General features: G+C 42.1%; 1 protein-coding gene across 1 annotated transcript in view; it reads right to left on the reverse strand.

The window, feature by feature from the left end:
* The window catches only part of LOC124722931 (phosphonopyruvate decarboxylase-like), a 107,306-nt gene extending 93,481 nt beyond the window's left edge, over window positions 1–13,825 (reverse strand). The window contains exon 1 of the mRNA XM_047248092.1: window positions 13,740–13,825. The gene's annotated coding sequence lies outside the window, so the exon portion shown is untranslated. The remainder of the gene's footprint in view (window positions 1–13,739) is intronic.
* Window positions 13,826–22,811: the final 8,986 nt, after the last annotated feature.

A 22,811-nucleotide genomic window follows, 5' to 3' on the forward strand; every position in this document is an offset into this window, starting at 1 on the left:
TTAATCTTCACCAACTTCTTCTAGTTGTTGTAGATACGGTATATTCCCTGTAGCGTATTCTGATTTTTCTGAGATTTGTTTGATCGTAAGTGCAGCAAGGTTCTGTGGAACTCTGACTCTAATATTAGATCCCGTATGTCCTTCAAATAGACTCGCATTTTTTTCTATCACTCTAGCAGAAAGTTCCTCCCACATGTAAAGATCTTTATTCACTCATCGCCCTCTCCTCCGCGTTTAACAGTGGAATTACTTTTCCAATCTTCATGTCAGCCATTTGATTTCTGTTTCTTCGAGTGTTCCTTCTACTTTTCAGTATGCTTAATATGTCCTGACAACTATCTTTTCCTTTTAGATTTCTTCACATTTTCCCAGCAATCATTTCGCTGTAACTTCTTCGCACTCCCTATGAGTTTCATTCATATGTAACTGAACATTTTAATAGTGTATAATCGTGTATAATTCTAAATGGGCCCAGGACCGTAGCACTCTATACAATTTCTTCATTCAGTTTCATTTTTAGTCCTGTTTAAAGTTTATCAAGATTATCTTATACTTATTTCTTCTGGAAGCATACGTTGAATACCTAGACCAATTCTGCTGTTGTAACAAAAATTTACCAATGAAGAATGATGTTTTCTTTTTTCTACTTTTGCATTGAAGTCTCCTACTATTATCTAATACTGGAATTTGCTTTTAAAACTGACTGATTTCCATGATGTATCTTTTGTTTATATTTCAAACAACTGCTGCTGTTTCTTCAGTGATATTTAATTTTCTGGTTTACGAATAAGCCTACACCTGAATTTATTGTTGTTATGTTCCAACGAAATAAAACACACCACATTAGAGAACTGTATTCCGTAAATTACATAGGATCTTCCGAAATACCAAAATCAAGATCAAGTTTGTATAAACGTGAAATTAGAATGCAATATAAAGGACTACCAAGGAAACTTGACATGTGATGTACATTCAAGGTCACATGCAGTCGAAACAATAATGTCTGCACTGAACAACAGGAATGTACCTCAAAATCCGTTTCCATAAATGTACCGATTTCCGTAGATTAAAGAATCTGTCAAATCTGAAGAAACCGCCATCTGTCAGCTATAGAACGACAAAACTAAACGTATGGAAGTTCTCAGTTACAACATGCATTAGGTTGGAGATGGAACATCAAAATCCCAGAGGAATATAAAAAATATATACTTAATTACAAGTGCTACAACGACATTGACAATCTTAAAAAGCTGAACTTTTTTTGTGATTTTAATTCCATACCAGTACAGTAATAGCCATAGAACATAACTGCGTAAATTAGCGTAGTTTAATAGTTCGTTATATGGTAGTTTAAGACCATCAGGTTCTTTCATATGCGAGAGTACATGTGGTGTTCGCTAGCATACCTCACAGGATTAAACGTTATTGTAAAGCTCAGATCAGTGACTAATGAAGAGTTTCATGCTGTAGAACTGGACACACTTGTTGGGGCATGCTTCCTACAGTAAATGAAGTCAATCGATTAAATCACAAGAATATTTACTAGGCTGGGAAGAAGTTATTGGTTATATAATGGCGAAGTAAGTGAAATCATACAGGTGTTTCTATACAAAAACTGTTGATTCTAAAGAGTAATTGTGAAAGAATTGACTTTTTTCTATATCGGAGAGACAATGCAAGGCGATTATATGATAGCCGTGATGAAATAATTCCCAGACTTAAGAAACTTTTCGTCTTCGTTACAGCACTCCTGTCTTTTGTTTATAAATGTACATAATTTTAGAAGACTGTTGTTTACCATTTTACATAAGAATTTTATAATATGTCATCAACCAAGTCTCCATTGCTTCATGTTGGTAACACTTTGTCAAAGCAACATCTCAATTTACGGAATGAGTGCAAGGAATAAGAACAATCTTCTTTAAGAGATTAAGTCACTCAGTTTGGTCCAGAAAGGTGTCCAGTACTCAGCAACACACATCTTCAGTAGATTCCCAGTTACCATAAAAAGTTCAGTCACTAGTAAAGCACAGTTTAAAATAGTTCAAAAGGATTTATTCGTGGCTAACTCCTTCCACTCCATTGATGGATATCACAGAAGAACATGAATAATTTTTAATACCTGACTTCTGTGGAGTTTGAGTGCAGTAATGCTAACTATGCCTTGTAAACGGCTTATGTTCTGACAAGGCTTGGCTACAATACCCTAGGAATAGCAATGTTCACTGTAATACTTTTAAGTATTAATTAATTAAGATGTAAACGAAAACAATTATAAAAGTTTCTATTTTTTCACACATCTGAGCACCATCTCACGCAGGACGTGAGGAAAGAACTTTAGCATCTCAAAATAATTCCCGCATCCACTGTCGGCTGTTAGTGTCCAAAGGACACAATATTTCGGCGATCTATCCTGTCGCCATCATCAGGTGCGATGATAAATTGACCATCTGGTGGTTTGAAGGCAGCAGCATTCAATGTTCTGCCCACATAGGCATGATTGCAAACCGTTTCCAGGAGTCAGTTCCCTACGTTTGCTGAAAGTGTCGTAGTGTGTTCTAAATAAACCCTGTGCGGAATATGAAGCTTTGCTAAGGTTGCAGCAGGCGGCATGGTTGATTAGTTAGTTCCTGGTTCGTATCTCGATACATTCCTTGATTACACAGTCCAGGTAACTTAATATTGCAGTCACGGAAAATGTTACACCATGCATATCTTGGCCGAACACTATTAAAATGACACTCTGTATATACATGCCTATGGGATACATTGATTTAAATTTATCCTTATTGTTGTGGTCTCAGTCCGAAGACTAATTTGATGCAGATCTCCATGGTACTCTGTCCTGTGCAAGAAGCCTCTTAAACTCCGAATAACTACTGCAACCTACATCTATCTGAATCTTCTTGCTGTATTCACCTCTTGATCTCCCTCTGCAGTTTTCACCCTCCGCACTTCCCTCCAACATCAAACTCGTTATCCCTTGATGTCTCAGAGCATGTTCTATCATCAGCCGGCAGCTGTGACCGAGCGGTTCTAGGCGCTTCAGTCCGGAACCGTGCTGCTGCTACGGTTGCAGGTTTGAATCCTGCCTCGGGCATGGATGTGTGTGATGTCCTTAGGTTAGTTAGGTTCAAGTAGTTCTAAGTCCAGGGGACTGATGACCTCACATGTTAAGTCCCATAGTGCTTAGAGCCATTTGAACCATGTTCTATCAACCGATCCCTACTTTTACTCAAGTTGTGCTACAAATTTATTTTCTCCTCAGTTCCTTTCAGTGCCAGCTTATTAGTTTTATGATCTACCAACCTGTTGTTGTTGTGGTCATCAGTCCAGAGACTGGTTTGATGCATCTCCCCATGCAACTCTATCCTGTGCAAGCTTCTTCATCTCCCAGTACCTACTGCAACATACATCCTTCTGAATCTGTTTAGTGTATTCATCTCCTGGTCTCCCTCTACGATTTTTACCTCCACGCTGCCCTCAAATATTAAATTGGTGATCCCTTGATGCCTCAGAATATGTCCTACCAACCGATCCCTTCTTCTAGTCAAGTTGTGCCACAAATTTCTCTTCTCCCCAATTCTGTTCAATACCTCCTCGTTAGTAATGTAATCTACCCATCTAATCTTCAGCATTCTTCTGTAGCACCACATTTCGAAAGCTTCTATTCTCTTCTTGTTTAAACTATTTATCGTCCGCGTTTTACTTCCATGTATGGTTACACTCCATACAAATACTTTCAGAAAAGTCTTTCTGACACTTAAATCTATACTCGATGTTAACAAATTTCTCTTCTTCAGAAACACTTCCCTTGCCATTGCCAGTCTACATTTTATATCCTCTCTACGTCGACCATCTTCAGTTATTTTGATCCCCATATAGCAAAACTCATTTACTACTTTAAGCGTCTCATTTCCTAATCTAATTCCCTCAGATCACCCGATTTAATTCGAATACATTCCATTATCCTCGTTAGGCTTTTGTTGATGTTCATCTTATATCCCCCTTTCAAGACACTGTCCATTCCGTTCAGCTGCTCCTCCAGGTCCTTTGCCGTCTCTGACAGAATTACAATGTCTTCGACAAATCTCAAAGTTTTTATTTCTTCTCCATGGATTTTTCTTTTGTTTCCTTTACTGCTTGCTCAATATACGGATTGAATAACACCGGCGATAGCATCTTCAGTATTCTTATGTAGCACCACATTTCAAAAGCTTTTAACTTCTTCGCGCCTGAGCTTTTTATCGTCTGTGTTTCACTTCCACACAAGGCTACACCCCAAACAAATACCTTCAAGAAAGTCTTTCTAATACATAAATCTGTATTCGATGGAAACAAATTTCTCCTCTTCAGAAACGCTTTTCTTGCCAGTCTACATTTTATATCCTCTCTACTTCGGCCATTATCAGTTATTTCACCATTACTTTCGTGTCTCATTTTCTAATCTAATTCCTTCAGCAACACTTCATTTAATTCGACTACGCTCCATTACTCTTGTTTTGCGGTCGTTGGCGTCCATTTTATAGCCTGCTTTCAAGACACTGTCCATTCCATAGAACTGTTCTTCCAAGTCTTTTGCTGTCTATGACAGAATGAAATATCATCGGAAAACCTCAGAGTTTTTATTAGTTCCTTCCCCAATTTTTCTTTTGTTAGCATTACTGTTTGCTCAATAAGATTGAACAACATGGGGACAGGACACAACCCTGTCGGCTGGCCGGAGTGGCCGAGCGGTTCTAGGCGCTACAGTCTGGAACCGCGCAACCGCTACAGTCGCAGGTTCGAATTCTGCCTCGGGCATGGATGTGTGTGATGTCCTTAGGTTAGTTAGGTTTAAGCAATTATAAGTTCTAGGGGACTGATGACCACAGAAGTTAAGCCCCATAGTGCGCAGAGCCATTTTAAAACCCTGTCTCACTCCTTTCTCAACCATTTCCCTTTCATGCCCCTCGACTCGTGTAATTGTCGTCTGGTTTCTATACAATTTGTAAACAGGCTGTCACTGCGTGTATTTTACCCTGCTAACTTCAGAATTTCAAAGTGTGTTCCTGTCAACAGTGTCAAAGACTTTCCCTACGGCTACAAATGCTGTAAATGTTGGTTTGCCTTTCCTTAACCAATCCTCTAAGATAAGTCTTAGTGTTAGTATTGCCTCACGTCTCCCTACATTTCTCCGCAACCCAAACTGATCTTCTTTATGGTCGGTTTCTGCCAGTTTTTCCATTCTTCTGTAGATGATTCATTCCATGTTTTGCAACATGACTTGTTAAACTTATATTCGCACTTGACGGCATCTGCTTTCTTTAGAATTGGAATTATTACATTCTTCTTGAATTCTGGGGGTATTTTGCCTGTGTCATCCATCTTGCACACCAGATGGAATAGTTCTGCCGTGACTGGTTCTCCCAAGGATTTCAGTAGTTCTGACGGAAAGTCATCTACTCGAGGGGCTTTGTTTCGATTTAGGTCTTTCAGTGCTCTGCCAAATTCTTATCACAGTAACGTATTTCCCATCTCGTCTTCATCTACGTCCACTTACAAAAAAAATGGCTCTGAGCACTATGGGACTTAACTTCTGAGGTCATCAGTCCACTAGAACTTAGAACTACTTAAACCTAACTAACCTAAGGACCCCACACACATCCATGCCCGAGGCAGGATTCGAACCTGCGACTGTAGCGGTTGCGCGGTTCCAGACTGTAGCGCCTAGAACCGCTCGGCCACTCCGGCCAGCCGACAGGGTTGTGTCCTGTCCCCATGTTGTTCAATCTTATTGAGCAAACAGTAAAGCTAACAAAAGAAAAATCATTATTTCATCTGTAAAAGCTACCCATTCGTCTTCTGCTGTACTTCTTTCTCTCGTTTCAGTCACTCTTTGCCTAATGCTCCCTCCGGCACTCTCAACAACCTCTCGTTTTTCCAACGTATCAGACTACATCTCCTTAATTTCCTACCTTTTTACAATTTCTTCAGTTTTAACAGACAGTTCACAACCAATGTAGGACTAACAGTTTGCGCGTAGCGAGCTGGAGAACATACTCACACACATACACACACACACACACACACACACACACACACACATATACACACAGAAACAGTCTGAAAGGTTTGGAAGGGTGCTGCAGGGGAGGTTATGCTGAAAATAATTGTTAAGGAAAAAAAAATCCTATTCCTTGCGCCATTCCAGATTTAATTAGCATTGAAGTTAGCCAATCAGGTAGTCGTGTGCGCAAATTCAAGCAGCCTGCCAGAAAAAGTGTCGCCAACCGTGGTCTTCGTTTGGTTTCCTCGAACCGAACAAACGTACCTTTTGTTTACCTAGCTTAAATTTATCACTTCTGAAAAGACACAGTTTAACTGGTAAGAAAATTTGAACAAGTGCTAATGCACAGAACCACAGATGTCTGTGCATTACCGCATCTTAGAGCGTGCAAGTTCTTGTTCGTGAGACCATCTGATTGGCTAACTTGAATGCTAAATATCTCGGAAACGGGGCAACATATCGAATTTTTTTCTTAAAAATTATTTTTCAGAATAACTTCTCCTGCAACACCCTTTTAAGCTTTTGAGACTGTTTCTGATCACCCGGCATATACTGTATATTGTACAAGGTGATTCAGCTGTCCGTACTGCTCTTGTTTTATGCTACTCACAATATTATACCTTTCCTTCATAAACCACGCGTGAGATTTTCATATTCTCTCTCTCGCTGCACGAAAACTGTTAGTTCTACAGACAAATGAACGGGACCTTTTTGTGGGAAATTTAATGTAGTTAAATTTTGTATTGTGATACGTTTCCGCTGGAGGCGACGGTTTTCGAGTTATTCACGAAAAACGCACAAAAGAGACTTTCAAACCCACCTCCAGCCCCACACTCGTCCCACACCAGCCAGGATTTTCAGAACGGATGTGGTTTGTAGCACTCGCTCCAACCATTGTACAACAGTTTCCGACTACACAAACTATTCCCAATATCCGACCTTTTTTGGTTCAATTGATTGGGCTATTACGCCTCCAACGTAGTTGGCTATTTCGTTTATGATACTAACTTCAACGTGCATCTGAGAGTAATGAAACATGAACAACTTTTGTAATCATTACACTAAAATCAATTACGTTGACAGTTCTATCCAGGCCTAACACTTAGGGCACTGTAGTTTCGTAATCAGAAGGCCTGACGTATACAACGATGTAATTGTTTATTTTATGCTGTTAAAATTCGCAAAATTAGGTAAAGTTTTGACAAACGTCACTCTTGCGAATCATACGTGCTCGACTAGGTCGGTGGCGTAAAAAGGCCAGTCAATGAAGAGTCAAAATGGGTCAAATGGCTCTGAGCACTATGGGACTCAACTGCTGAGGTCATTAGTCCCCTAGAACTTAGAACTAGTTAAACCTAACTAACCTAAGGACATCACAAACATCCATGCCCGAGGCAGGATTCGAACCTGCGACCGTAGCGGTCTTGCGGTTCCAGACTGCAGCACCTTTAACTGCACGGCCACTTCGGCCGGCCAGTCAGTCAATGAAGACCAAAATGTCGAATATGGGATATAATTCGTGCAGGCGCAAATTTTTGTACGGTTGTAAGAGGGAGTGCCATGAACGACATACTGAAGATCCTGACCGATGGGGCCGAGTGTGGAAGTGGTGCACTTAATGAGTGAGAAAATAAGAAAATCTCTCTCGTGGTTTATGAAGGCCAGTTATAATATTGCGTATTGCATAAAACGAGAGGGGTAGAGGCAGCTGAATCACCCCGTATATACGTGAGAGTGCAGAAAAATAATGCCTCCGAATTTTTTATTCTGTTGTCAATATCGGTTGAGGTATGACATCTTATTACTCGGTTCCTTCTGCCGCTAGAGTGCTCTGAATTATAGCATGTAACTTGGTGGTGTGTAATGTAACTATGTCTGTGGGTGAGAAACAACGTGCTGTAATCGAGTTTCTAACTGCAAAAAACGGCCGGCAATTGAAATCCATAGACGAATGACAGATATGTATGGTGATGATTGTATCAATACTAGTAATGTGCGACGTTTGGTTGTTCGTGCTCGTAATAAAGGAAATGATAGTGCTACCTCGACGTGTGTGAAATCAGATTTTTATCTGATTCCGAAACTTAAAGAACACCTTCTATGACTTCACTTTGATAGTGATGAAGCGGTACAAGCAGAGGTGAGATTTGTGGCTTGATCAACAATGTTGAACATTCTGGAGTGACGGGGTCAACAAACTGGTCTCTCGTGGAGAGAAATGTGTTCGTTGCCAGGGGGACTATGTTGAGAAATAAATATGTAGATATGAAGAATAAAGATGTAGAATGTTAATCAACTTTGTTTTATTTAAGAAGCTTTATGAGGTTTCACACAAAAAATTCTGAGAGATTACTTTTCAGCACGCCCTCTTAGTATCACAGAAAGCGCCAGAAAATATTCAGGACTTGTTAACTCACAGAACAAAACAGTATAACCAAACACTAACTATGAAATTCCAGACTAAAACAACAATAAAAAAAGTAGTCCTCAGTTTAATTAATTTTTGTTTGTTGATCACCTGTTAATGCTCAAATCAGCCGCAAATATCTTTACCTCTTTTTTGAAGATTTTGTGCTTTTTCTTTCATTGTGACCGTGCATCGGTCACAGACAATCGAAAAATACTCAGAAAACTTTTCGGGCTAATGTCTAGTTCAAATGGTTCAAATGGCTCTGAGCACTATGCGACTTAACTTCTGAGGTCATCAGTCGCCTAGGACTTAGAACTAATTAAACCTAACTAACCTAAGGACATCACACACATCCATGCCCGAGGCAGGATTCGAACCTGTGACCGTAGCGGTCGCTCGGTTCCAGACTGTAGCGCCTAGAACCGCACGGCCACTCCGGCCGGCTAATGTCTAGTAAGTTACTCCTTCCGTAAGTAGGGATGCATATTGCCTGAACTGCCTCACTGAACTGAGTCTACCATTTGCCTCGTCCCCTGCAAGTTTCAGGTTATAAACCCATCTCCTTCTGCTCTAAACGGTTATGGTAAAGAGCATACGTAAAGAAATTGAAGGAAATTAGATAAAATGGCTGAATCCTGTTGAAAGAATAAATAATAGATATCAATTAACATTGTGTAATAACTACTTCATAGTTACAGTGTAAGACTATAGAAAAAACGGAAATACCAATTTTAGGATTCCTGAAGTCAAAACAGTCTCAAAGTGACTAATTCCCGATGTTGTTGTTGTTGTTGTTGTTGTTGGTGAAGATGATTCCTCAATTTCGCTACAGTACGACAACCTTTAGTCCAGTCACGAATTCCGTAAGAATATAAATACAGGAAGCCTTGCAGACTGTACAACGAGCGACAGCTGAAAAAAAAGTAACCTGCGGAAATACGGTCAAATTTCACCATGTGCAATGACATTACAGTCGGCCACAACGTAAAATTGTTTAGGCGTTTTTTCTAACACTGACTTTAGATCGAGCGAACGCATAAATGTACTTTCAGGAAATACTGGTGTCAAATTAAGGTTGTTTGAAAGAAATCATCGACAGTGTAACTCATCTACAGTGGAGACTTCTTAGAATCCTCACGTCCGACTCATTATTGATTACTGTTTTTTCGCATGGGACATCCACCAAATGGAGTTAACAGAGTATAAAAGAAGAACTACCAAAGTTTAGCGTAGTCAGAATAAGAGTGTCTCTGGTATTCTATATTGGGAGACGCAAATACATATCGCGAAGTGACTCGACGGTAAAATTCAACGAATTAGGCCTAACTGGGAGTCATATATCCAGTCACTCTTCGCACGTACCATTCGAGAGTAGAGCTGTAGTCTGTTCTAATGATACAGGTACACTATGTGATCGTCATCCACTATATATCGTATGGACTTTTGCGAAGTACAGTTGTAGAAGTAACTGTAGCCCACTTCTTGAGCCCGGAGCTTTGGGAACATTTTATTTCCTTTAGAGTTTTTAAAGTTCCATCGAATACTGGTTCACTAAAGACTGTGCAATGACGTAGATTTAAAGACGTGCATAAGAAAGAATTAGCTCTGAACTTCCTAAAATAGTCGTTCCAGAATGATGGGAAACATATTTTCAGTGGCTAGACTGGAAATGTTGCAATGACACGTAACGCTTCAGAAGGGACGTTGTGTTTTGTGTATTTTTGTTCTCCCTATCACTAGGATGCGATAGATTACGCATTAAAAACGGTGGCTGTGGAGGTTTACGTAACGAATCACTCGTAATGGTCACTGCAGCCTCCAAATTCGTGTGCAGTCACTGAAAGCGTCAGGTTCCGAACCAAGATAACTTATTTATTTAATTTCAGTATCAACTCTGCTTTGCAGTTAACATGAACATAAATATCATGAATTACGATTTTTAACATCGCCGTGCCTAATATAACGACTTGGGGCAAATACACGTATTTATTATTTCTGATATACAATAAAGAAATGTGCAACAGCTCCTGCCTGAGCTCCACAGTTATTTACACCTATTATTTTCTAGTTTACTTATGTACTTATATTATTGTATAGTCAATGTAATGTTCGGCACTTTCTCTCGGCAGAAACTGCTCTGATGTCTCTGTGTCGATGCTTACACGAAGACTACGGGTAATATTTCCTATCCGTTGACACAGGATCAGCTTCCCCACTTTTTAATAATTATTGAAAGTAAGTAAGACTGGTAGTTCCGTTACACACGCGACACGACCGTTGGATGGTTTTTTACTAGTGCTGGCACAAGCTCTGCGTTAAGTTGCGTATATACCACAAAATCTTAAAGCTTTGTACGTCAGATCGGACTTCAATATCCGCCTTCATTTTCCTACCTTGCTCCCTGATATCGAAAACCTCTCTACGTTCTCAGGAAATGAAGAGAGGCCCAATATTGACGCATAATGAAAAGAAAACGCTCTTATTACACTTGAGATCAAAAATCTCAAAATGTTCGAAATGCCTCTTGCCAGGTCTGATATTAAACTCAGAAATTTTAAATACTGCTGTAGACAAGTATCAAGCTCCTACTGCAGCGAACACAGGTGATGCTATATTAAAAGTTTCTTTGTCTCATTTAATTCACAGTTACTAATGTAAAAACACAGCAACATTCTAAATTTTTTGATAAAAAACTACGCATGAAATACTAAATTTAACAAAACGATGAAAATTGCGCCATGATAAACGATAATGATCTCTAATTTACGCTGAAACCAATCAAGTTTTTGAACTAATTTCGATACGGAGAATCCTTCACGCTACTTAACTCTCATGATGTTAAAGTCACATTGCACCTCTACCGGTCCATCCCCTTCCCATTTCTTTATATCCGAATATGACCGAAATACTCTTTTTGTCAAAATTCTGAGGTGATTCTCAGCTAAAGATTTCAAAATCCTGGTATCCAGTTAGAATCTAACAGGACTTCAAAATGCTCTTCAAATGAACAAGAGCATCATCAGAATATACATTGTAAAAGACACAAATTCAGATAATACGAAAAACTTACAGTGACGTTACGTTAAGTACATATTCTATTTCCAATATGGTAACTTCCGTTTAAATGTTCTTTACGTAACGTCAATGTAAGTTTTCCGTCTTATCTCAATTTATACCTTTTACCTTGTATATTCTGATGATGCACTTGTTGATTCGAAGAGCGAAACCGGTAAATATAGAATACTAAGTGTGAGTTATTGCTGTTTTCAAAAACTTTGTTTTAACAGTCGCTCCCCCTGCAGGCAATGCCTATTCTTGCTAAACTCCTTTTAACTTCAGGCTTCAAACTGAGCTTTGAGAACATCCCGCATGTCAAAATTACCCCATCTCATAGTTCACAGAGCAATCAAACAACAGTTTACAGATTAACTGATTATGCGGAACTCGACACAAAGATTGTTGTTTTTGGTTCTGCTAGCGGAACAAATTTTCGTTATCAGAATCTGATGATACATATGAGAAGAGGTGGCGACAGACACGTAATGATCACCAGACTGTATATCAGTATCCTGTGTTACATTCCAAACCTTTCGGCAGTGTCTTCTGATGAAAGGATGTAAGAACCTATTGCTGGAGATCCGTTTGCCACATATAGATGGACCAACATTAACAGCTTGGCTGTCACCTTTAGAGATGTTCGAGAGGGAAGGCTATGTATATCAATGCACCTTTCAAAGTGGATGGTTGACCCACCGTTCATGATATCCCATACGACAGTTCACACGAGTAAAGAAAATCATTCCGAAAATCTCACGTGACATAATAAGCCATAAATAAGGATACAGAACATTCGTGTACATACAGAAAAATTCTCTCTCTCTCTCTCTCTCTCTCTTTGTCTCTCTCTCTCTCTCTCTCTCTCTCTCTCTCTCTCTCTCTCTCTCTCTCTCTCACACACACACACACACACACACACACACACACACACACACACACACACATGCGCGCGCGCACGCACACATACATTGGCAGTTCTGGTTCCAACGACGTAAGTAGAGCATAACGGATCAAAAACAAAGACAGAGTCTAATACACTCATATACACAGAGATACTTCGTGATTACTCACACTCACATACATTACACATGATCTGCTTGTGCAGTAGTCATAACAGTAATAAATAAAGAGAATCAGTGCACCAACGGGGTACGCTTCGAAGTTGTACTTTTACAGTAGGCAGTTATTAGAATGAAAAATAACGAAACGGATACGACAAAAAGCGCTGCCGTCCCCAGCGGGACAAGCTCCGTTTGTGTCCAAAGCGTTTCGTGCTCTTTGCTCAGTTTCAGCTGCACTATTTGTTTCGAAAAACATTAAAAATATTTTTGATTGAACAATATGATCTCCCTGTGCTCCCATTACATTTTTGCTTCGTCTATTAACTGTTATAATATTCGAAAATAACATTTGTTGCCTGCTAAATCTCCGTGGAACTAATTTTCCATGTTTGTTGACGGCAGATAAGCTCTACACATGCGAAAGACTGCGGCATACAGTGCCTGAAATCAGTGAAGATGGTCAGTAATTTGTCTTAAGAGAAATAATCAGTGGGACCTCTGTGGGTTATCAGCAGACGGGTCTGTATACGCGAGTTATCCTTGTAGTGCCACATTGAGCCACGACGCGGCGTGTTATCTCGGTAGACATAAAAGCGTTCAAATTTATCTTGCTTCTCGTTCATCACTTAAAAAAGAATATCAAATTATTGTTAAAGAATGGAACGTCTTGTTCCTCGCATAGCTGAGCCTATTCCTCGAGAATCTCAAATGAAGTTAAGTGTCTGATCCGCTTCTCCGAAATTTGCACAGTAAAGCAGAGAACACCCGTCTGCAATGTACGGAGAATGTGCTTTATCGCTTCTCCGCAGTATTTTGGGACTGGGACAATGTGGTAAGAGTATAGGGAGATAAGACAAATACCTTAGAGACTGGTCGTCATAGTGTGTACATGAATTCAGATCTTCCAACGCAATTCCTTATCGATTTTCATTTAAGATATGCCGCATTTGACGGATAGTCTGACGAAATAAATTTTAGGCCATGAAAGTAGCCATGCCATTTGTCATCCAAACTGAGGCGCAAAAAATGTTATTATCGAAGAGTAGTTTCTTGAATGTTTTAATAAATGGAAGTATCAAGATTATTATATGCCATGGAAGCCTCCTAGTAGTTGCGGGCACGTGCGAGTGTTACCAAGGCTGGGGCTTGTGGGTTGGCTTACTGGTTGCTCAGCGGTGTGCTGCTGCGTGCTGCGTCTCTGAGGGTCGCCAGCGGACTGCCACTGGCGCAGTCAGGAGTGGCTACTTTGCGCCCGAATGTGCGCCGCGACCCTCTGACACCGCGATAAGCGCGCCCCAGCCGCTCTTCGTAATTTCCGTTCCAAAGATCATACACGTCAAATAGAAGCCGCAATGCTCCTAACGTGTGTTCCATCTAAGGGCACAGCTCCACCATAATGTCGCGATGCGAGGGTGTCGACCATCTGTTTGGAAGCATTCGCCGCATTTTTGTGCAACAGAGAACAGCATTTGCTCTTGTTTTATATAAATGAGCTTTTATCACATATTCAAGAAATTTAGCTAATTCATCTTGCTGATGATGCGAGAATTGCAGCTAAAGCTGATTCAGATACGTCAACACTAGCAAAGCGAAATTAATTACCTAATAACATTACTGGCCATTAAAATTGCCACACCACGAAGATCACGTGCTACAGACACGAAAATTAACCGACAGAAAGAAGATGCTGTGATATGCAAATGATTAGCTTTTCAGAGCATTGATACAAGGTTGGCGCCGGTGGCGACACCTACAACGTGCTGACATGAGGAAAGTTTCCAACCGATTTCCTATACATAAACAGCAGTTGACTGGCGTTGCCTGGTGAAACGTTGTTGTGATGCCTCGTGTAAGGAGGAGAAATGCGTAACATCACGTTTTCGACTTTGATAAATGTCGGATTGTAACCTATCGCGATTGCGGTTTATCGTATCGCGACATTGCTGCTCGCGTTGGTCGAGATCCAATGACTGTTAGCAGAATATGGAATCGGTGGGTTCAGGAGGGTAATACGGAACGCCGTGCTGGATCCCAACGGCCTCGTATCACTACCAGTGGAGATGAATGGCATCTTATCCGCCTGGCTGTAACGGATCGTGCAACCACATCTCGATCCCAGAGTCAACAGATGGGGACGTTTGCAAGACAACAACCATCTGCACGAACAGTTGGATGACGTTCGCAGCAGCATGGACTATCAGCTCGGAGACCATGGCTGCGGTTACCCTTGACGCTGCATCACAGACAGGGGCGCCTGCGATTGTGTACTCAACGACGAACCTGGGTGCACGAATGACAAAACGTCATTTTTTCGGATGAATCCAGGTTCTGTTTACAGCATCATGATGGTCGCATCCCTGTTTGGCGACATAGCGGTGAACGCACATTGGAATCGTGTATTCATCATCGCCATACTGGCGTATCACCCGGCGTGATGGTATGGGGTGCCACTGGTTACACGTCTCGGTCACCTCTTGTTCGCATTGACGGCACTTTGAACAGTGGACGTTACATTTCAGATGTGTTACGACCCGTGGCTCTACCCTTCGTTCAGTCCCTGCGAAACCCTACATTTCAGCAGGGTAAAGCACGACCGCATGTTGCAGATCCTGTACGGGCCTTTCTGGATACAGAAAATGTTCGACTACTGCCCTGGCCAGCACATTCTCCAGATCTCTCACCAATTGAAAATGTCTGGTCAATGGTGGCCGCAACTGGCTTGTCACAATACGCCAGTCACTACTCTTGATGAACTGTGGTATCGTGGTGAAGCTGCATGGGCAGCTGTACCTGTACACGCCATCCAAGTTCTGTTTGACTCAATGCCCAGGCGTAACAAGGCCGTTATTACGGCCAGAGGTGGTTGTTCTGGGTACTGATTTCTCAGGATCTATGCTCCCAAATTGCGTGAAAATGTAATCACATGTCATTTCTAGTATAATGTATTTATCCAATGAATACCCGTTCATCATCTGCATTTCTTCTTGGTGTAGCAATTTTAATGGCCAGCTCCTTAACTGGAAAGAAGTAAAGTCCATTCAATTTTCTACAGTACGAGACCTCACATACGCTACGCACGAAGGAAAATCATTTCATAAAATGAACTTCACAAAACTTTCCATTGTAAACATTTATAAGAATTCAAACTGGGAGTCACATATTACACTCCTGGAAATTGAAATAAGAACACCGTGAATTCATTGTCCCAGGAAGGGGAAACTTTATTGACTCATTCCTGGGGTCAGATACATCACATGATCACACTGACAGAACCACAGGCACATAGACACAGGCAACAGAGCATGCACAATGTCGGCACTGGTACAGTGTATATCCACCTTTCGCAGCAATGCAGGCTGCTATTCTCCCATGGAGTCGATCGTAGAGATGCTGGATGTAGTCCTGTGGAACGGTTTGCCATGCCATTTCCACCTGGCGCCTCAGTTGGACCAGCGTTCGTGCTGGACGTGCAGACCGCGTGAGACGACGCTTCATCCAGTCCCAAACATGCTCAATGGGGGACAGATCCGGAGATCTTGCTGGCCAGGGTAGTTGACTTACACCTTCTAGAGCACGTTGGGTGGCACGGGATACATGCGGACGTGCATTGTCCTGTTGGAACAGCAAGTTCCCTTGCCGGTCTAGGAATGGTAGAACGATGGGATCGATGACGGTTTGGATGTACCGTGCACTATTCAGTGTCCCCTCGACGATCACCAGTGGGGTACAGCCAGTGTAGGAGATCGCTCTCCACACCATGATGCCGGGTGTTGGCCCTGTGTGCCTCGGTCGTATGCAGTCCTGATTGTGGCGCTCACCTGCACGGCGCCAAACACGCATACGACCATCATTGGCACCAAGGCAGAAGGGACTCTCATCGCTGAAGACGACACGTCTCCATTCGTCCCTCCATTCACGCCTGTCGCGACACCACTGGAGGCGGGCTGCACGATGTTGGGGCGTGAGCGGAAGACGGCCTAACGTTGTGCGGGACCGTAGCCCAGCTTCATGGAGACGGTTGCGAATGGTCCTCGCCGATACCCCAGGAGCAACAGTGTCCCTAATTTGCTGGGAAGTAGCGGTGCGGTCCCCTACGGCACTGCGTAGGATCCTACGGTCTTGGCGTGCATCCGTGCGTCGCTGCGGTCCGGTCCCAGGTCGACGGGCACGTGCACCTTCCGCCGACCACTGGCGACAACATCGATGTACTCTGGAGACCTCACGCCCCACGTGTTGAGCAATTCGGCGGTACGTCCACCCGGACTCCTGCATGCCCACTATACGCCCTCGCTCAAAGTCCGTCAACTGCACATACGGTTCACGTCCACGCTGTCGCGGCATGCTACCAGTGTTAAAGACTGCGATGGAGCTCCGTATGCCACGGCAAACTGGCTGACACTGACGGCGGCGGTGCACAAATGCTGCGCAGCTAGCGCCATTCGACGGCCAACACCGCGGTTCCTGGTGTGTCCGCTGTGCCGTGCGTGTGATCATTGCTTGTACAGCCCTCTCGCAGTGTCCGGAGCAAGTATGGTGGGTCTGACACACCGGTGTCAATGTGTTCTTTTTTCCATTTCCAGGAGTGTATATGTGCTATGAAACGCATAAGTTCAACGACGCTAATAGCATTGGTTGGGAATGAGAGTCCAAATTGTTTGGAAAAACGCTTTTGGAAGACAGTATTTATTGGCCAACAACATATAATAAAGCCGATATGTAGTACACGTCCCTAGCCCTCTCGCCGCAACTTTCTGAGGGAGCTATTTACATTAACAGCAGCCCCAGACTACATACACTCCCTTTCGAAGCTTTTTTCTCAGTAATCAATCTAGACCGGAGCTCGTCTCAAACAGTACAAAATGCACAGGCTTGTTGATAGTGGGACTCTTCAACTTTTAAAGAGAATTTGTCATTCAAAAGATCACACCTCTTATTATTAACAGCGTCTAGCAGTGTTGTCTATGGGGTAAACCTCACTCTTAATGACCAACTTTAACTTTGTTAAATCTAATGCCTTTAAACACTAATGTATCTTGATTACCAACTAAAAATTGTAGTTATCACATTTCTATAAATCTTTCTTCCAGCGGGCCGGCCGTTGTGGCCGAGCGGTTCTAGGCGCTTCAGTCTGGAACCGCGCTGCTGCTACGGTCGCATGTTCGAATCCTGCCTCGGGCATGGATGTGTGTGATGTCCTTAGGTTAGTTAGGTTTAAGTAGTTCTAAGTTCTAGGGGACTGATAACCTCAGATTTTAAGTCCCATAGTGCTCAGAGCCATTTGAACCATTTTTCTTTCAGTGGCGTTACATTTAAGGTAACATACTTCACTCTGTCGCCAGAGTTCATTCCTATGAGTGTATTCCCATAGAGGCCAAAAGCTTTTACAAAGTTCGCTTTGCAGAAATATCCAATTTACTTGTTTGGTAGTTCTGCTTCCAATCCACCACTGGCTATTATCCCATGTTTCATGCTTTTGCCTTTAGAACAGGTACTGTCCAGTGTACTGCTTCTTGTGCAAAATACTTCTTCTATGAAGCATACTGCACATTTTCGTGAGAAGTTGAACTATTTTGTCTTTTTCATGTTCGTTTCCTCGCGTATTAAAAATGACCTATAGTGTCCATTGCTGACTCTTGGAGAAGTATTGAAAGGAGTAAAGGAAATGACCATAAAAAACATTGACTTGTTGTTCAGTATTCGGAAATGTCTAACAGATAATACAAGTAATTTAAAACAAAAACTAAACCCATATGTATTTGATAATTCCACTTGCTACATAGAAGACTTATTCAAGTGGTGATATTTAGTATAATTGAGTGTTTAGGTCTACATTGCTGTCAAGTGAATGGGCAACAATATAAATGACTAAAATGTAGCCACTGAGGTACTGAAAAGGTGAATGTGGTCTATTGGTTTAACTTTTGATTTGTTTCACATTACGGAGGACAGCCACGCTATCGAGTAACGAAGCTAATAGTCAACAATGCGAAAGTAAAATGAGGCATGTATCAAGCCATGTACATTTATTACAACGTATTAGCGTGCTACTGTACACAAGGTTGCCTATTTGAGAGGTTGAGAGTGCCTCCGCTCCCCTCCCCTTCCTCCCCTCCATTTGGAGCAGCCCGAATCGCTCAAAAATCCCAGAAGTACTGCCTATATTTCTTGTGTTAATTCGACACAAATATGTACATAACTGTAAAAAGAGTACGAATACTCCATCCTTAGCCGGCCGTTGTGACCGAGAGGTTCTAGGCGCTTCACTCTGGAACCGCACTGCTGCTACGGTCGCAGGTTCGAATCCTGCCTCTGGGATGGATCTGTGTGATGTCCTTAGGTTAGTTAGGTTTAAGTAGTTCTAAGTCTAGGGGACTGATGACCTCAGATGTTAAGTCCAATAGTGCTTAGAGCCATTTTGAAATCCATCCTTACAGAACTCGATATTCAGGGGATACGGAGAGAGAGAGAGAGAGAGAGAGAGAGAGAGAGAGAGAGAGAGAGATAAAGAAAAAGAGAGAACAGAAACTAATGTCAGTTGTGTGTCAGGGGGATGCTATGCAATAAGCTTTCTCTTTAGAGCTGTTTGCTTATATGCGAGACCAGCGGAAAAACGCTCCTATCGGAGCAAATGCGATTATGCTCCTGTGTATTAAAATGGGGTATCAGCTGCCTCGTTCAACCTACACCAGCACCTTTAAAACTTCCCCAAAAGTTTTGGCATGCCTACATATTCGCGCTTTCTAACATGCTATTCACATCTTACTCTCATAAGTTCCCCTAACTGTAGCTCGCTCTCACCATCTAGTCCATTGCTGTAAGTCACTCAAACCCATCCGCTTCCACTTGCCCATTCTCACTCACTCATTCACCCCAACTCATTCCCATTACCTCTTAGTAGCTCTCTAACTGGCATTGCCCCCGCCTCACAGCCATAGTCTCCTTCTTTCTGTCCTTCAGTTACTGTCTCCTCTCATAATCAATGTCTCCCTCTTGCTCTCTCTTACTGCTACTATCTCATTCATCCCCTCGACTGCCGCTGTATCTTCTCACTGACCCTAGCTCTCACTGTCGTAGACTTTGCCTCTCATTATCACTGACTCTCATCCATTCCACTTTCTTCTTCTCTTTATTCCTGTCCCACAGGCATTGTCTCCTTCACGCTTTCCCTAGCACTGTTCTGTCACTGTCAACCATGTTCGACTGCCACTTCATCCCTCTTTTTCTCTCACACTGCCATTGTCTCCTTCGCACTTTCTATACTACAGCCACTACCTACTGTTTTCCAGTATTTATTACTTTTCCGTCTCTTTCCCACTGTTACTGTCTCCTTCTCTCTCAGCATAAAAAAGTGCGCATATTTTCCTATGCCAACATTTTGGGAAAATTTTTAAAGGTGCTGAGGAAGGAAGAATGAGGCAGCAGGTACCCCACTTCTTAGTCAGATTCTTTTATTAAACAGGAGCACATTCGCCTTTTTTCAAAAATGGCTCTAAGCACTATGGGACTTTAACATCTGAGGTCATTAGTCCCCTAGACTTAGAACTACTTAAACCTAACTAACCTAAGAACTTCACACAGATCCATGCCCGAGACAGGAGTCGAACCTGCGGCCGTAGCAGCAGCGCGGTTCCAGAATGAAGCGCCTAGAACCGCTCGGCTACAGTGGCCGGCCGCTTTTTTTGTTCTCCGGTAGGAGCATTTTTCCGCTGGTTCCATTTTTTTCATTGCTGCAGCAGAGAATGCCATTCATATGAAAAGAGCTTTATGGATCAGTAAAATTTTGATAGTTTAGTCATGTGAAACTGAAACGACGCAAAACTATATAATTTTACACATTAGACCAGATATTATGTGTACAAAAATTTTGCTTGTGCTTCGGTACTACAGCAGAGCGTTCCCAGAACCCTTTTGATGATAACGCAGATATTTTACAACATATTTCTCCATGCTACGCCACTGTATTCGCCTTACATCGGATTTTATGTGCGTATGTTACGTGTACGAGTACGGTAGCTTTGAAACTCTGTATCTCGGAAGCGAACAAAAATATCAAGAAATTTTTTTAGGTTGCTCGAAACCTTAGACTGAGGAAGCATGAGAAAAGAAGTCGCTCCCCAGCTTTTGTTCCACAAGTATTTGTTATCTGCTGTCCTCTTCTTCATGTTGAATGCGGATAGCAACGTTATTGGTATAATACGTGTTTCTCCTCCACGAGCCACCGACCGATCACATAGTACGTGCGGCGGGACGTAGATCGACATAGCACCATACCACTCGGTGTCGGTCATACAAGGACACGGGCTGATGCGAATGTGTCTGCTACTGTACCTTGAAAATCTTCAGCTACTCGGCCGGGCTTTTGTCCCAGTAACTCTAAGTTCAGATGAGGAAATGAAATTGCGCGTCTAGGCATGTAACATGCAAGTTACAACCGAACATATGAGCGCAAGTTCGTTTGCGTTGATGCGCATTAACGCAAAGTCCACGGAAAAAATCTTAGACACAACATGTGAACAAGCGTTGCTGCGCTGTTACAGATAGATGGCACCCGTGTGCTGTTCAGTGAACGGCGCATTTCCGTCTTGATCAGACATATTTTCTGTGTGTTACTGTACTTTTCTTTTTTGGACTTTCAGAAAAAATGAGTTAAACGGAAGGCAAGAATATTGACATCGAGTTACTAATTGACGGAGTAGAGATAATACCAACGTTATTGAATATAGCGTCGGAATTGTATAGAAACAAAATTTTCAGACAGCGAGCTTAGGAAGAACTGGTTTCTTATCTCTGTGAAGTATATGACGCAAGAAAAAATAAAGAGATAGACAAGAAAACGTCTGTCGTTAACAAGAACACTTTCGTTCACATCGTACGATCTGCATGTTCAAGTCTACCTTCAGTAAGAAAACAGCTGGTTAATCTAGACTGAACGTTATCCGTCGATGAAGTGGGTTGTCCATCGTGCGTAGTATTTTTGATGTGCTTTCCTTCTAAAGTGCCTTCGTGTTTAAATGTATCTCTCATTCGAACATATTTGCGACGTACTATAATGGCTTTTACAATGTGTTTGTACAATCCATACTATCTTCTGGCGATGTAATATCTGCACTAATTATTACACGCTATGCCAAAGGTACTCTCAACATATCTACCCACTAAAGTTGTTCGGTGCTTCAATATAAGGCGTAGTCGAAAAGTTCCCGTTTGAGGGTGTTGTTGCAGCGTATATGCAACGTAACATGACTCCAATGCGGGTATATAAGCACCGACATGGAGGCAAGGGATTAGGGTGGCATTCGTGTCTTTCCACCGGACGTGCGGTAAATTCAGACACGTGAACTATGGCGAAGTTATTACCAAATGCGTCCAAACAGGAGAAACGTGCTGTTTTTATTTTCTTAGCTGCCGAAGGGCAAACACCGGTAGACACTCATCGAAGAATCAAGAATATGTATGGGGCTGCATGTCTGTCGAAAACGACAGTGGATGAATGGTGCGTCAAGTTTCGTGCTGCTACACGAAAACACACGCCCCCGTATCGCAAATGTCGTATCTCAGAAGTTACGCCAACTCGAGTGAGAGATACTCGAGCAGCCGGCCTATAGCCCTGATCTATGTGATTATCAAGCCTTTGATCCCTTACAGGGTCGACGATTCCTGTCGGACAGGAATATGTAGCAAGCAGTTACGGACTTCTTCACACAGCAGGACACGGTGTTATATCAAATGGGTGTCTTCAACCTGGCGAGTCGGTGAGATGACTGTCTCAATGCTCAAGGCGACTTTATCCGATTGGCATACCGATTCTGGACCCGCTCCTTATGTCTTTATTCATAAGTAAGCTACTTTCCACCCTAGGGTCCCATTAAATTTTCCATCAGCGCAAATGCTTCATCACCTACCATCTCATAATGAACTGCCATGTCATGGTTTACTATTTAAGACCTTTTTTTGTATATCTGTTTTTCATACGGAATGGAATCTCTAAGAATTACTGAGTCGCTGTCTCTCACATACGCGCGAACACCATAGCGCCGACAGTACTAGAGAGAGAGAGAGAGAGAGAGAGAGAGAAAATGTTTATGAGCGAAGTAGAAGGAACTTAAATGTTCTTAATTTTGTATTCTGATATGTTTACCATCGAGAGCACCGATGCAATGATGAAAAGCTGCGTATTGTTCAAATCCCTGAGATATTTCAATCAATTTTTCTTCACTTGGTGTTAGCATCAGAA

Source organism: Schistocerca piceifrons, chromosome X, assembly GCF_021461385.2.
Source record: "Schistocerca piceifrons isolate TAMUIC-IGC-003096 chromosome X, iqSchPice1.1, whole genome shotgun sequence".
In the NCBI taxonomy this organism is placed as follows: domain Eukaryota; kingdom Metazoa; phylum Arthropoda; class Insecta; order Orthoptera; family Acrididae; genus Schistocerca; species Schistocerca piceifrons.